This window comes from Haliaeetus albicilla, chromosome 3 (genome assembly GCF_947461875.1).
Source record: "Haliaeetus albicilla chromosome 3, bHalAlb1.1, whole genome shotgun sequence".
Lineage (NCBI taxonomy): Eukaryota > Metazoa > Chordata > Aves > Accipitriformes > Accipitridae > Haliaeetus > Haliaeetus albicilla.
Window position 1 is genome coordinate 10,601,106 of NC_091485.1, and position 6,313 is coordinate 10,607,418.

Here is a 6,313-nt window from a genome sequence, read left to right on the forward strand (position 1 = left end):
CCAAGACAGACATTGAGGTGCTGGAGCTTGTCCAGAGAAGGGCAACCAAGCTGGTGAAGGGTCTGGAGCACAAGTCTTATGAGGAGCGGCTGAGGGACCTGGGGCTGTTTAGTCTAGAGAAGAGGAGGCTGAGGGGAGACCTTCTCTCTTTCTCCAACTGCCTGAAAGGAGGTTGTAGCGATGTGGGTGCTGGTCTCTTTTCCCAAGTGACAAGTGATAGGAGAAGAGGAAATGGCCTCAAGTTGTGCCAGGGGAGGTTTAAATTGGATATTAGGAAAAATTTCTTCACTGAAAGAGTTATCAAGCATTGGAACAGGCTGCCCAGGGAAGTGGTTGAGTCACCATCCCTGGAGGTATTTGAAAGATCTGTAGATATGTTGCTTAGGGACATGGTTTAATGGCAGACTTGGCAGTGTTAGGTTAACGGTTGAACTTGATGATCCTAAAGGTCTTTTCCAACCTAAACGATTCTATGATTCTATTCTGTATTTCTCTAAGTGATGGCTCACAGGGTCTGTGCAAATTTCCTGCTGATTCTTATTAGTTTACATAAAAATATACACATGCATTCACTTCTAATACAAAATCTGCCTTGTTACATGGACATGGGTACTCCTATCCCCTTGCCTCCTCTATCTTTCTGTCTCAGTGACTGTGTAAGCAGGCCAGCCTGCAAAAGCAGAGCACACATCACTGGAGGATGACAGGATTTTTACTTAGTCTGTAAGAATGTAGAAGATGTTGTTGTGGAATGAATATATCTTTTGAGTTATATCTTTAGTATATTATTTCTCTGTAACTTAGGGATTTCTCTGAAAGTCAGCAAAGGTCTTGTCAAGTCAGTTTATGTGGTCAGTATTCACTGATATGTTTTTGTCCAAGGTAGTTTGTTTTCACCTTACAAGATGATGGCATTTCTTACAATACCTTTTGGCCATATGGAAGCCAAAGCCCTTGATAAACAGGATCCTCTTTCATGTTCTTACCTTGCCTTCATCCCTCTGAAATTGGAAGTCATTTCATTTTTGAAAGAAGTATATAGCAGAGACTATTCAGAAGTTCTTTGGTTGGCCTTCTCCATAGCTCTGTGTTTACTTACAGACCAACACAGTGTGAACTTAGGGGTATTGTGCTGATCTGCCCTCAGAGTATTATTTCCATAAGTGTTTATTTTCCAGGAGATAGCACCAACTGCCCACCTGGGGATGTGCAGAAAGACAGAGTCCAAAGAAAAGATCCACTCAGCTAAGAGCATCCTTGTTTTTTAAATTGCATTGTTTACCATAGACCCTATATTGATTTTTTTAAAAATCTCAGTCATGTGGCTGAACAGTTTGAAAAGTGCATTAAAAAAATAACAAAAAGAAGAGGGGTTTTCCCCTTCATTTTGGATGACTTTCAGGCCCCTTAATCAGATTCTGGCCTTGGCTGCTGCCATTTCACACCCTTTGTCCCTGTTGCTGTTCAGTCCTGGCAAAATCCTATTCCTTTCTAACTGATAAAAGCTTCTAATATGTATATATCTGGGAAAGTTACTGTTTGATCCAGAAGATTCCAAAACTATGCTATTTGTCTAAGACTTGAAAACAGCCTTGGGCAGATGCTACACTCTTTGACCCCTATCTGTTAAGCATGCATGACACCCAGAGACATACAGTTGTAGTCACTCCCTTAAATAGTCTTATTAGATAAGTTTGTGTAATATAAATCAATGAGCAAATATCAAATGACTGAGTGAAATCGTCACCTCACTGAAGTCTATAGCAAAAATCCTTCTATAGAATAGCAAAACTGCTTTATTTTGGACCTGGATCTTTATTTTGAGTTACAGGGAAGCTTTTTGCATTGACATCATTGTATCAAAAACAAGTACTGTGTCAATAAAAGTGATGTCTTTGAATGGTGGGTGACATGATTACTGTTTCTACCTCACTATGTGAAGTTCACTTTGAGTTTGCAAAGTGTTCCACAAGTCTCAGTTAAACCACACCACAAGGGAAATATTGATGTACACATTTTAAATGTGCATATACTTCCACAATGAGCATAATAGTTCATCCAGAAAACTAGAGAGAGATGCAGCATACCACACATAAGTGTCCTCTAAGACTAGAATAACTGGGGGCTGTAAACTGGCATATATTAATTTTTCCCATTATTGTTTTTAATGTCTTTGTATCTGAACTTAGAAGCACTACAAAAATCTGCTAAGTTTTCATTTCCACTTTGCTGCTCTCTGGTAACGTAACAAGCAACACAAAAGGGGAGCGTTTGAGAATACTCCCAGATGTTCAGCTTGCTAAAGCACTGCACATGTGCCGGCTGTATTTGGTATTTTTAGATTTCTCTGAGATCCAAAACACTATCAAATCCCAACAGCTTTTCCTCTCTGAATCTTCAATCCATGCTGTGTGGCACTCGTTCGTATTGTATGATGCCAAAGCAGGGGCTGAATAATCGGATACCCTAGCACTTTGATACATTTTCTGAAACTACAGGAAAAAAAAAATTTGGGGCTTAGGAATGCATTCTTTAGGTCCTCTGGTAAAATTCTTAGCCAGTAATATTCTCCCTAATCTGTTATGGGGTTAAAAAGAAGAAAAAAAGCCCTCTTAACCACATTTTTCTTCCTTGTAAACCACACATGAATTTTTCTACTCCTCCTGCTCTGATTCCTCAACGGTCCCCACCCCCGACTCTGTCTCCTCTCATGTAAGACATAAAAAAATAATAGCATTTCTCCCAGGCTCCATGATGTTGAACTAGAAAACCTGTATACAGCCCATTCAAAGATGACACCTGTTTCCAGTTTAGAGCAGGTTCTGAATTTGAGCAGATACTGCTGTTTCTCAATAAATGCACTAACACAAATTGTTCAAGACTCTGCATCTCCTTTCACATTAATCTTTCCATTCTTTAGTCCTGCCCCTTCCTCCCTCCCAGGACTTCTCCGTCAGGCTTTTGTTTTTGTCTGACTGCAACACAACATCTAACCATCTCCTTCCACCTCAGCAGCTTGTCTCCGGTATTAAGCACATGGCGATGCTTGTTTCCTACGCCACTCACTGCGAGCATTAAATGGCTGATTGAATCACCTTGTTATATCGCTAGTAAACGTACAGTGCCTCTGAGAGAACAGTTACAGCTTCAGGGAGCCTGCAGCAATGTAGTCGAAATGCAAACTGACAACTGGGAGCTTTAGCAAGGAGAGGCTCCTCCTCGCCATGCAGGACCCTCTGAACCAGCATGGGAGGTGTTTTCTCTGCTATTTCCAGCTTTGGTGTGAGGACTCTCCCGAGTTATTTTTACGAGAGGTTTTTTTTTTTTTAAAACCTCTGCGTGTCCCTCCTGTACACCCTGTGCTGGCTGCGCAAGGGCTGTCGAGTGACGGACAGAAGGAGGGATGGTGGCCAGGGCAGCGGCACGAGCCAGCGGCACATGTGACCCACATGGAGTCTGTGTCACCAAGCGAAGCATGCCTTGGCAAGCCTTTCTGGTCACCGACCCCACGCCGGCTCAAACCACTTGGTAAAAGGTTCCTTTCTGGGAAAGGTTTCTTAAGAGCCAGGCTATCTGGGTGTTGCACTCTGATACCTTGTCAGATTGCTGCTGCCACGACAGCGAGTGCTAGTCGCAAGGCAGGTATTCGTGTACTTTTCAATGTCTTAGTCAAATGCCAGTAGGTGGTTCTTCTATGCATGAGATCTATAGGGTCGTAAAATCATAGAAAAATTTACATTAGAAAGAACTTTTGGAGGTCTCTAGTCCAACCTCCTGCTCAGACCAGCACTAGCTTCAGAGTTAGAGCAGAGTGCTCAGGGCTTCACCCAGCCAAGTTCTGAAAAACTCCAAAGACAGAGATTACACAGCCCCTCTGTATGCATTTTCTCAAAATCAGTGTGCAATTTTTAAATACATCTCAGGTCTTCAGGTAAGAGTAGGATATACTTTGTTCCTCTGTTTGGAGAATCATGCGGTGCCCCGGCTGGAAGTGTTCAGGCCAGAAGTTACTCCTGTGACTACAGCAAACGTATGTGGCTAAATTCCAGAGGGTTTTCCTGGAGCTTTTACCACCAAGGTCAGAGGATTATAAAGCTACCAGTTATGAGTACAGTGTGAAAATATGCCCACGTAACAGAATCTGGCCTAGCTTTACCTCTTGGATGCCCACCAGCCTGCTGTGCAAGGATCCAGACATTGGATCTTTCACTTGAATTTTTATGGAGTGTGGGCAGAGTCCAGGCAAATGACCCTGTATGTTTCCTCTACCTGCTCCCTAACACCCGCTTTTGAGACCTCATGTTTCAACTCCTTAGCCTAGGTCCAGTGCTGACTCTTGTCTTTTCTTGTATCGGTATTTCCACCATAAATGTTAACATTCAATTTCCACCTAATTCTTCAAGAATTAGGCACTTATTAGTGGAAAATACATACATGTGGGTGCATACAGCCTTTGTATAGAGTTTCTGAGCGTGACAAAGTCAATTACTCAACGGAAAATTACAGAAGAACTCACTAGTTCTTGCTGACTTAAAAAGCTCCAAAAACATGGTGACCGCTGCCTTTCCTTGGGAACTGGGCAGGGAGTTCAAGCATCAGGAAGGCAGGACCTCCCATTGCCCCATGAGGCTCCCCCACAGGTCTCCTGATCAGAAACTGCTGAAGCAAGCCTTGAACTGAGAGCTCAATTTGGAATCTATCGCAAAATTCATAACTTATTCTCCACCTTGTCACAGTTAAGGGTCTGGCTTGCAAAACTAGCAGTTTCAAGTAGTAGTGGGAATGCACAGCTATGTTACATTTTTAAGATGATATATTAATTTAGCAAAATTTAACAAGTCTGTGAAGCATTTGGTGAGAAAGGAATGGGAGTGCCACTTTAATGCAGCAAATAAATGTTCAACTGTGTTAGAGTGCAAATGGTTCACACCCTGATTTGGAAGTGACGTGTTTGTGCATCTGTAGAATTGTGAATGAAGGAGCAAATGAAGAGATGTCTCAACACCAGGGAGAGCAGAGCAATGCTGACCAGCGCCATGGCCAGAATAGCGACGGCAGAGCTCACTGCCAACTGTGTGTTTTTACTGTAGTGAAAAGATGCCAGAGGCACTGTGGCTAGTGAATTTGCCAGCTGCAGTGTGTGCTGAATATTGGGAAGTGTGGTGATGTTCCTTAGCCTGTGGTCCATTTCTTCACATGCAGAGGTGCACCACGAGGCACAGAAACCAATCTCTTGGCTTTGTGTTCTTCAAATGTGAGTTAACATAAAGGGTCAATCATTTATATCTTTGGATCAGGAATTGGTATGTGGGGAAAGCTCCGTGTTTCCAATGGGAGTAGGATGAGTAATCAGCTGGATCTGCTGTAGTCATTTGCTCTGTGGTTCCTAAGACAAAATTACTAAGAGTTTTATTTAGTGCAAAACATTTTAGTTGTCATTAATTTTTTATTTTCTTTTTTATCAGAATGGCAGAGGAGATAAAGCCTTCAATGCCTCACTACTTGCCAAATACACAAAACAATAGCAACATGGAATGTGTGTGTTCTGATTTCACGGGTGACCTGTGACATCTGCAAACACAATCTGAGGCAGACCTCAGACTTTCTTCAAACCCAGCTCAGAGCTAATCAGCAGAACCCAGGACATGATCCCTCTCATCCCAAGGTAAATATCTATGCTTGGCCAGAAGAATCATCCACTGAAGTCCAGTTTCTATATTGACTCTATCTCCACTGATGATGATAAAGGAAGAACACCGAAGTCCATCTAGCAAGTGGACTTTGCAGAGGACATCAGGAATCCTACTACTAGCTTCAGAATATTAAAAATGACCCAGTAAGACTTCTGTGAATTAGGGCAGTGTCCACTGTGGGAAACTGTGGAGTGCAGATCCGTAAAGGAACCAAAGGAGAAGGAGAATTTCCCCAGTAATTCCCCAGGTAAGAGTAACCACCGGAGGGAGAGAACACTGAACCCCATGATGAGATACTTTTGTCCTTCTTACCGAAACAATGATAATAAAATACAAAGAGTTAGAAATGAGAATTTGCAGAAATATTCTTTAGAAGAGCTTCATATACGCAGAATTACTTTTTTTGGTTTTGTTGGAAAATATAATAGAAGCAGTATCTTAGGAAGCTTTAAGAAAAGCACAAACGACTCTCAGTGTGGGTTTTTTTTCTTGGTAGGTGATCAATTTAAATGTCAAAGGAGACCAATTGGAAAATTCTTTAAAAAAAGTTAAATTGAACATATTCAAGTGGAACTTGTTCCCTTTATATACTCATGTGTTTTATATTCTGGCATAATTAT

General features: G+C 41.9%; 1 long non-coding RNA gene across 2 annotated transcripts in view; it reads left to right on the plus strand.

The window, feature by feature from the left end:
• LOC138684681 (uncharacterized) overlaps positions 1–6,313 on the plus strand; it is a 29,991-nt gene that overhangs the window by 15,003 nt on the left and 8,675 nt on the right. For both annotated transcript variants that reach the window (XR_011323923.1, XR_011323922.1), the window contains exon 2: positions 5,466–5,940. This is a non-coding gene — a long non-coding RNA (uncharacterized lncRNA). The remainder of the gene's footprint in view (positions 1–5,465; positions 5,941–6,313) is intronic.